The sequence below is a fragment of the Canis lupus genome, chromosome 13, assembly GCF_003254725.2.
Source record: "Canis lupus dingo isolate Sandy chromosome 13, ASM325472v2, whole genome shotgun sequence".
Lineage (NCBI taxonomy): Eukaryota > Metazoa > Chordata > Mammalia > Carnivora > Canidae > Canis > Canis lupus.
The window spans coordinates 23,747,904-23,758,698 of record NC_064255.1 but is presented as its reverse complement, the minus strand read 5'-3'; positions in this window follow the sequence as shown (position 1 = coordinate 23,758,698).

Here is a 10,795-nt window from a genome sequence, read left to right as displayed (position 1 = left end):
CAAACTCAACACCCAAAAAAATAAACAACCCAGTCAAGAAATGGGCAGAAGACACGAACAGACATTTCTCTAAAGAAGACCTACACACGGCCAACAAGCATATGAAAAATGCTCCACATCACTTGTCATCAGGGCAATACAAATCAAAACCACAAGGAGATACCACTTTACACCAGTGAGAATGGCTAAAATTAACAAGATGGAAAACAACAAATGTTGGTGAGGATGTGGAGAATGGGCTCATGGACTCTTGTTGCACTGTTGGTAGGAATGCAGGCTGGTACAGCCACTCTGGAAAACAGGGTGGAGGGTCCTCAAGAAGTTAAAAATAGAGCTACCCCATGACCCAACAATTGGATTACTGGGTATTTGCCCCAAAGATACAGATGTAGTGAAACGAAGGGGCACCTGCATCCCAATGATCATAGCAGCAATGTCCACAATAGCCAAACTGCGGAAGGAGCCGAAATGTCTGTTGACAGATGAATGAATAAAGAAGAAGTAGTATATGTGTATATACAATGGAATATTACTCAACCATCAGAAAGGATGAATACCTACCATTTACATTGGCACGGATGGAACTGGAAGGTATGCTGAGTAACAAGTCAATCGGAGAAAGATGATTATCATCATATGGTTTCACTCATGTGGAATATAATAGTGCAAGGGACCATAAAGGAACGGGGGGTGGACTGAGAGGGGAAAAAATCAGAAAGGAGGACAAACCATGAGGGACTCTAACTCTGGGGAACCAGTAAAGGGTTGCTGAAGGGGAGGTGGGCGGGGGGATAAGGTATCTGGGTGATGGGCACTAAGGAGGGCATATGATGAAATGAGCTTATCATGTTATACCATATGTTGGCAAATTGAATTTAAATTGTTTAAAAAGAGCAAATTGCAACTGCCACCCTATCACTTATATCTGTGCGACCTTGAGCAAAATTAACTTCTCTGAGGCTCAGTGTCCTGAGTACATGGTGGCTGTAGGACTTCAATGAGATGACACAGCCTAGTGATTCTGACCCCGAATCTGTGGCTAGGCTAGTAGACTCTCACCTCTATGATACTAGCTGTAGACTTTGGGCAATTACCTGTCTGTGCTTGAGTTTCCTTACTTATAAAATGGGGATAATGCTATCTGCCTCCAAGGGTTAGCATGAAAGTTAGAATAAGCTAATAGCTATAAAGTACTTAAATAGTGCCTGTCAGAATAGTGCCATATGAACATTTGTTAAACTAAAAATCAATATGAAAATGTACCTAAAGAAGAGGTGACAGGGACATGGAGGGCTACAGAGGCAGTGGGAGGTCTAGCATCTGTTCTGGCCCAGAGATGACATAAATAGATTCCCTGGCTCCCTGTTCCAAACTCATATGTTCACAGGGGACCAAGCACAGCACCCGTGCCTGGTGCAGGGAGCCAACTGTGTATATGGGTGGCTGTTATTATCAAGCCTAGGGTGGGCAAAGCATGGGGGGCTCCAAAGGAGCACCCTTGGGTGCTGGATAAGGAGCTTTCTGTCCTGGGCTGTAGAAGAGCCCCATCCGGAGTGATAGAGAAGGACACATCCTCTGGGAAGACCCCCCCAGGCAGGTTAGGGAGTGGGGGCAAGGCTCCCAGAATTCTGCAAGGCTACCTGCCCCGTGGTCCTTCCAAGAGACCAAATGCCCCTCCACCTGCCATGCTCCCTCTTTTGGGTGCTCAGATGGGAGCTCAATGGGAAAGATTTTACTTTCCAAAGGAGGGTCCATGAGGGTTTGATGACGGGCTCCTCTTTCCAGGCTCTCTGTTTCCCCTTCAAGGGGTGAGTTGCACTGCTGCAAAATGACAAACTCAGCTAAATAAGATAATAGGAAAGACACTTGTGGCCCAGCTGACACAGACACCCACCCAGTGGGGCTAGCAGGCCCCACTCGGACAGGAGGCTGCTTTTGGTAAAAGAGAATGGTTGTGAATAAGGGAACCACCCAAGATCCTTTCTTCTCGTCCTGATTGCTGACAGCATTCCACGTGGTATTTTTTTTTTTTTCCACCAGGAGCCTGGAGTCTGGCAGGCATTGGCATCACTCACAGGGGAGGGAAGTGAGGGCCAGAGAGGAATGAGTGTGTGCCAACCTTCCTCGGACAACCTGGGAAAGCATCAGTGCCCTCCACCATCACGGGGACCAATTCTGCCCCCTGCACCGACCTATGCTTCACTTTCTCTCCCAAAGCCTCCACCAAAATGCATTTGGACACTGAGGGATGCATGTGTAAAACCACAGGATGTCTGGGATTTATTTTTAAAATTCCACTCCCTGCTTAAAATTGATGGCAGGTGATGGGTGGAAGGAGCTTGGCCGAACCCCGGGACCTGCAGGAGGGACATTGGGGTCTGCTAAGCTATTTCCTCTACTTTTGTGTAGGCTCGGCAATTTCCATAATAAGAAAACCTTTGTTGTTGTCACTGAGGAGCTTTGGTCCAGCCACCTCTCAGCCTAGCCCTTAACCTGCTAGAGCAACCAGAGCTTGCTGGGAAAGTTTGAGCACCTCACTTCCCGACCACGTCCCGTGATAGAGGAGGTCTTTGGCTCCAGTACTCTCTGAGCCTTGCCCAGCTCTGCTGCCCCGTGAGCCGATGGTCCCTAATGCATTCCAACCACTCTTCCTCTCACCACCCCCAAGCACCCCAGGCCTGTGTGTTTGTAGCAATCTTTCGTGGCACGCAGAGGGCAATGTAGCTAGAGCAAGGATTCTGGAACCCCAGTGCCTGGTTCTGAATCCTGAGTCGACCACCCACTAATGACATGACTTTGGACAATTCATTTAACGTCTCTAGGCATCAATCTGCTGATCTGAAAAATGGGGATAATGATATCCACCTCGTGGAGTTATTATAAGAATTTGAAGAGTTTATATTCATAAAACACTGAAAACAGTGTTTGCCATATGGTGTTACAGAAATCATGTTAAATAAAGAAAAGGAAAAATTTCAGAAGCCGGCTGAATTTTCTGTGTCAGGCTGGCCAATTTTGTCTCCAAAGTGCCAGATAGTAAATGTTTTTGGCTTCACTGGTCATATGGCTTTGTCACATCCAGACTGAAGGAATTTGAAGCCGATACCCTCCTCCCTCGGTCTCTGCCCTTATGGCACCTGTCACCAAGGTTCTATGTGCCAGATGGTGTTACCACAAAATTAAAGCAAACTCGCGTGATAAGCTATGGTATTTATTAAGCCACTGCAACCTGTGTGGCTTCTTTAGTGCCTGTGACACAGCCTGGCCTAGCCTGATGCACGGTAAGCAGCCCGGAGGCCATAAGAAGGCACCTGCTGCTCCCTCCCAAGTGGGGGGGACGTTATGTGAAGTGCCCCAGTTTTGTTTCTTTCCATTGTCATACATCACTTCAAATCCCTCTACCCTGCTGGCTGTCATCTTCTGGACACGTGCCAATCTGTGCTCTGCCTTCTCTAAGCCCATACTCAGGATTGACCATGATTCCCAGATGGAACTGACTTTCAGCAGAACAGGACCTCCTAAGGGAATGCTCCTAGACTCACCGCCAGTGTGCGTGGAGAGAGGGAGGTCAGATCATACTGTTGATACATATGGTGTCGCCTGTGACTTGAAACCCAGGCTTGTGCTGAGCCCACCTTTTTATACAGGTTCTGTATAATTGGCTTTTAATGGAGACCAAGAAGCCCTGTTACATTTCCTCCTTAGGCTGTCATGCCCCTTGACACTGTCACCCAGCTGAAGAGAACAGGACAACCTGGGAAAAACAGAAAGCATTGCAAATATCCACAGTTCTGTGTCTCTTGCATATCAAAGTCCCACATTTTTGGAAGGATTCTGAGAAATGACAGTTCAGGGGGAGCTGTAGTTCTGGGGACTGTTCTTTCCAAGCTGAAAATCAAGATAGAGATTTTTTAAAACTGCACACTGCTTCTGTGCAGGGCCCACTGGAGGATTCTTTTGGAGGGTGACATTGAGGAACGGGGGAAGTATTGGCAGTCCTTTGAATGGGAAGGAAAGCACTCTTGGCCTCTGGGCTCCTGAGGCAATCTGGAGGGTGCGGTTATCACAGATCTTGTGGTCCAAGGCTTCAGAGAAGGAATGACTCTTAACTGCCATCATAAGGACTGTAGGAGGAGTGGAGGACCTGACCTGCTGGGTGCTATCCAGCTAGGGAGCAAATAAATTGGACTTGGGCACTAAGCAGGTCTGCATTCAAATCCTAGTTCTACCTTTAGCTCCATGCAAACCTCTGGGATGTCCCTAAACTTCCTTTGAATTCCATTGGAACAGTGGCACCTGCTTTGAAGACTTGGTGCAAGGATTACATGGCGAAGGTCTATAAACCCCAGGATCTCAGAAGGTGTTGGAGCTAGGAGTGCCAATGCTCACTCATTCTTCTCCTTCTAGATGTCAGGTACTTCTTCCACAAGATACTAGGTACTTCTGCTAGGTACTGGGTACTTCTCCCACAAGGTACCAGATACTTCTGGTGGGTACTAGGTACTTCTCCCATTAGGTTCTTCTTCTACTAGGATAAAGGATAGAAGAAACTGTAGAGACAAAAAGATGCACTTTATTTAAATGTTTTGTGACACTCTATAGAACTGGAGTCTGCCCAAGGGCAGTGGTTCATGTTACATACTAGAATATGGTTGTGCAATCATATCCATATTTTGGATATGGGAAGCTTTTAAAAAAAAATCCCAATGTCTGGACCCACCTCAAGGGATTCTGATTCAAGGGTCAGGGGGATTATGATATGCAGCTGGGCTAAAGCACCATAGCTCCAGCACCTCCTACCTCCCACCAAAGGGACCCCTACCCACATAGCACTCTCAGATCAGAGTGATAACATTGGTGGGGTCCCAACAAGGACCCAGACTTACAAGTTCTGTCCTTGACGGCCAAGCACCATGACTGCCTACCATGTGACTTTCCACTCTCTTTTTCTCAAGAGAGAAAAACATGGATTTGATAAACTCTATCTAGGAGAACGCAGTACCTCAAGTCTTGGGGCTCCTCCTTTCCCAAGAGATAATTTGCTACAATAAAGAGAAGGGAATGCAAGATGAGATGTTCTTCAAAGTCTCTATATCTTGCTGTAAATCATGAGAATTTTTTCCTGTACCTTCTACTCTGTAATAAACCCATTAGAGATTAGAGGAAACCTGGCTCCCAGGGCCCCAGATGTGAAATAAGAAATAGCAATTGAATGCCACTGTTGTCAAAGTAGAAACGTCTCAAGTATAAAAGAGGAAGTCAGGTCACCTTGTCCCTAGGCAAACAGTGACCAAGGATGTCTCAGGACCTTGACCATGAAAGAATGTCCTCATCTCCCCTCCTAAGGTAGGTGGTAGGAATGAGGAAGCAGGGAGGAGGTGGTTTTCACTGTTCAGAATTGTTTGAAACAATCCCAAGAAAGAAATCTCTGCAACAGAGAACAGAGAATGCAATGCCAGTGATGCCTGATTGTATCCCAATATTATCTTGAGTAGACAATGGAAGGGGTCTTGTTGAAAAATCCATTTGCTGATATATGTCTCTTGGAATTCTAAAGCTTTCACACCTAGCTAGTGAAAGCTAGCTTTTTTTTTTTTTTTAATTCATCAAGAGGCTGGCACAGAAAAGGAAAACACCTCTGTTCTTGGGCCAAAAATGATCCCCAAACACTTACAGAGAGAGAGAGGGTAGTTAAAACATGAAAAAGTAAAAGTGCAAGGAACCAGGTCAGAATCGAGGTGGGTCCAGAAGAAAGGAAGCGACATGAAGGCTCAGAATGTTAACCCTGCTCAACAGACAAATGTGACCCAACGAACACTGGACCTTCCCGGTATCCCCAATACAATGACATTTCTGCCTTCCCCATGAAAATATGACTAAAACAGTAGACACAAAGAAGATCTGCCCCTAGCACTTCCACAGTGGACAAATATATATGTTCCTGCAATTTTACACATCTGTATGCCAAGGCAAGGAAGCAGGGGGTGGGGGGGACATCTGTGGAATATTCCAGAAATCACACCAGCCCCATAAACTTGAGGGAAATCTCATTATTACTCTCCACGTGTTCCTATAATCTTTATTTATGCAACCAACATGTACGTACCCAGGCACACAGTAGGTATTCCAAGAACCAAAAGGAAGTAGAGAAGTAGAAAAAGGGATTGACTTCCACCAGTGAGGTAAAAATTCCTGACTTCACGGTGACATTCTGCCAAGAAACAAGGCTGTCCTCTCTGTCAGACAGTCCTCTGAAGGCTTCAAACCACCAGAGTCTCAGCCCCCCAGCCCTGCACATCCCTCCTCAGTTCCCAGTCTGGGCTCTGACCTGAGCAAGTCATCCAGGCCCTCTGCACCCTAACTCCTTGCCAACTAAAATGATGGCAGTTGCCCTACCTGCCTTGCGGGGTTGTTGTAAGAATCAAGGAAGGATAAAAGCAGCACAGTGACCTGCAAGGCTAGGCATGCACACAGGGTCTACTAGAACAGCATGGGAGGTGAGGAGGTGGGGATGTACCCTGATGGGGGGGAAGAGGAGGAGGCTGCCACTGATGGTGATGACCAGGGTGACCACAGCCATGACCGTGACCCTTGTATTCTCATACTACAGATTCTGTGCACACAATGAGCAGTGACCAGGTGTGAAAGGAAGAGACTCATGGGCAGATCACGGTTTTTCCTCCCCCCGCAAGCACACCTTGGTTTAGGGCATAATCCTAGACAAGGACACTCATACTACTGAATTTCTTTTCTGCAAATCATTTGCAGCATTTTCTTTTTTGATTACATTAAGGATGAGTACTCCATGGAAGTTGTCAAAGATGCTCCGATAGGAACGAGTGGCAGTGACTACCAATGACACCCAAGGCTCCACGCAATAACGCCAATATCCTGCCTCTCTGCCTGGGCATGCAGCAAGCCAGTGCGGATGGGATCTCCCACATGCATCCAACAATTCCTCTGGGCCCATGGGAAAAGTACAGCACTCCTCCCTCCGTGATGCTCTCCCACGATGTTGCAACAACCTTTCTGAACCAGAGACCAGAAGAGGGAGGAAGGCAACTAATGTTTATTGAGTGCTAACTAGGTACTTTACTTAATCCTCACAATTATCCTATGCAATAAAAATCATTACCCCATTTTATGGATGAGACAACTCCAGGTCTCAGAGATAAAGTGACTTGTCCAAGATCACGTTGCTAATAAATGATGGAACTAGAGCTTGGGAGAGGCCTGGGTCAAAGCACAGTAAGGGCTATGGCAAGTGCAGAAGTAAATATTCTGAGGTAAATACACCTTTAAGGAGCTTTTGGTCCAGTGGGGAGACAAACAGGTGCAACTAACATGAACTACAAGTAGAATGTGAGAAACGGCAACATACAAGTAATGGACTCCAGGTGCCAAAGGAAGTCTTTGAAGAACAGATGGCATTTGAAGGGGACCATGAAAAATGGGTAGGTCCGTAGCAGGAGGAGAATGGGGAGAGGAGGGTGGAGAGGGAGGGGCATCAGGAAGAAAGAGGAGACCTGGTGAAGGCCCAGGAGTCTGAGAGCACCTGAGAGGTTGCCAAGTCAAGAGGGTGGTGATCACATCACCTCCCTGCTGCTCATCCCTTTCCTTCATGAGTATGGTCCAGGCCTCTGGACAAGGTTCACCAGGACCTTCAAGAACTGGGCTTCCTGCTAAGTCATGAATCACCCTTGTGGTGTCAGTCTCCAGAATGCCCCACACCCTCTTTCACACCTAAGTCATTCTTGATGAGACATATTTCCACTCCCAGCGGCCACCCTTATTCATCTTTGAGTGCTAGACATGGTATCCTCACCCCAGGCAGAGTTAGGCTTCCCCTGAGCAGGTTCTTAGAGACCCTCCACTTCCGTATTAAGGTGCTTAGCAAGCTGCATGGCACTCGCCAGTGTGTGTGTCTCTATCTGCCATGAGGCCGTGAGCTCAGTGAGCTCGGAGGCCTTACTTTGTCCTCCAGAGTGACCACCTGGCACACAGGAGGCCATCAGCAGATAAAGCAGAATGGTTAACTGAATGACTCAACCAGGGAAGAACTGAGAAATGAAACAAGAAAGAAAAGGTGGGCCAGGTTTTGAATTAGGGGTGTGGGCAGAGCTTTCAATGCCAGGTTAATTTCTTGCATTTTTCCTGGGTGGACAAGGGGGAAGCATTGACGGGCCCCAAGGAGGGGAAGCAGCCTGTCCTATGGATCAGATTACAATGTGACAGATGCAAAGAAGAGCAGGACCTGGGAGGCCCCTTAGGAAGCTTTTGTGATGGTCCCAACAAGAAATGAGAAGGTGGACAAGCTACTCACTTGAAGAAGCCTTTTCAAAACGGGACCCAGAGGGCAAAGCGCATATCCAAGGCTATAGCTGAACAGCCAAGACGGGTCCTTGGGGGTTAGCAGCACTCTTGGTGATGCCAGAGGGGACTGTGTGGACAAGTCAAGGAAGGGTGAGAAATTGCCACGTGCACAAAGTAACTCTTAAGAAATACGACACAAATAAGTGGAAGCATTGGCAAGGACACCCCTGGGAAACCGCCTAGTAGATGAGTCAGTCCCTGAGAAATCTAGGCTGATGGTCTGGCAAAACGTTCACCAGCCGAATCTATCATTGAAAACCTCCGAGGGCTTCTGGGAGCGTGTGGATTATGGGCTGTGGGAATCTTGGGTCATAAAACTTTCGCCCAGCTGCTCAAGTGCCTGGCCGGGCAATTAAGGAGGATTCTTTCAAGCAGATCAAAAGGCTCTGATGAGGTGATCTCAGGAAGCTTCCTGCCCTCCCTGCGAGGAAGGCAGGAGTCAGGTCTCATTATCCTCATTTTACAGATGAGAAAAGTAGGTTCCCTGGTGACTAAGTCCCTTGCCCGAAGTCAAACAGCCAGCAAAGGGTGGAACTCAAAATAAGCGTCTTGATCACCCTACTCCGAGGACACTGGTGCTGCCGAGCCTCCCATCCTGTGGAAGACAGACTGTTTCTGGGAAGTTTCACACTTGAGTGTTAAAGTGTGGCACGCGGTTCACAGGTGCCATCCCAACTCAGCACGCACAGGTACTTCCCAGCACACGCAGTCACTTGGCATCTATCATGTGCAACATCAGATGTTTGACAGTCTTCTCACGTTAGCATTTTATAAAACCCGGGACCCCGATCTAACAATAAGAACCCGGTTAGTCTGCGGCCCACCAAGACGTAAACCATCTCAGAGGGCACACACGATCTAGCAGCCTTCTTAGGGAACTTCTTCCCAAGTTCCTAGAGTCACGCCTGGCCTCCAATCCCAGGTCTGCCCCTGCTATTCTCAGGACTTGAGCAAGTTCCTTAATCTAAGTCTCCTTCCCAAACCTATGAACTGGAGATTTCAGAATATCTCTCTAACGGGGTGGTTGTGAGGATTCGGTGGTCAGGCATATAAAGAACACAGCCCAGAGCCCAGCATGGAGGAACCATTCAATAAATGTTGACAATTCCTAATAGCATTGATCATACGAGTGACTTGAGTTCGAAAAGTTATTTGTTCTCTAGCTGTTCATCATCTGGATATTAAGGATTTTAGTCCAAATCTTAGTATTTGGCCAATACCCCCCTTCTGGACCAAGGCAGTTCATTTTGACTCTTAATAATCTTAACTATCTGCTATGTTTTAAATGAGAGGTGACTTACAACTCTTAATGCAAAGGATACTTGCTACAGTGAGAATATTTTAAGACTCACAGAGGTGGGTCCAGCTTTTCATGGCTTCAAAATTCTCTCTGGGGTCCTGCCTTATACCTCCTTGCTCTTGCCATTGTTACCTAGCCATTAATGGGCCCAGCTCCAACCAATTAAAGGCAACCCACAAAGAGAGGCCCAAGGCCCATATGCTGATGCAAGGAGACATGTGTGTTTCTGTGGTGCCTGGCTCCAACAGCATCTTTGTTTGAGTCAGTTTTATAGTGTCTTGTGACCTAGAAGACTCTCTCCAAATGAGCCCCGGTTGTTCAATGTGTTTGAGAAAGCATGTCCTATTATCGGTTGTTATTCCCTTGGGTATTATGGTTACACTTCATACACACCAGTGTCCTGCCCTCACCCATCAGCTCATCCCACAGGTCACCTGCAGTGTGGTGACAGTTCACATACACTCCTCTGCCTTCATACTCCAAATTCTTACTTCTCTTGATCTGTGCTCTTTCTCTGCCATGACAGTGCACTTGGTCCCCTATCAGGGCAGGCCAGGGAGCTAGAGCTTCCAAGAGTAACCCTCAACTAATACAGGACGAGAATTAGTAAATAAATACCCCAGTTGTCTCACCCCTCAGTGGGGCGATTCTTACATAAGCCAAAACTGTCTCTTAAAGTTACAGGTGCCCACGGTGGCAAGAGACTCACTCATGCACTTTCACTGGCTTCCTCCCTTCCTTGGCTCACTTCATCACCCCTAATGCAGTTTCCTTGGATCACCTCCACATTAACTACTGTCATCCAAATCCCTGCCTGGAGTCTGCTTTGGAGGAACTCAAACCAAGAAAAATTCTTCAATGAAAAAGAGCATTTACATTATAATAACACAAATTGGGGCACCTGGGTGGCTCTGTGGTTGAGCATCTGCCTTTGGCTCAGGTTGTGAGCCCAGGGTCCTGGGATCGAGTCCTGCATTGAGCTCCCTGCAGGGAGCCTGCCTCTCCCTCTGCCTATATCTCTGCCTCTGTGTGTCTCTCATGAATAAATAAATAAAATATTATAAAAAAATAAAAATAAAATAAATAACAATTATTTAGCTATTATTACCACATTAAATAGAC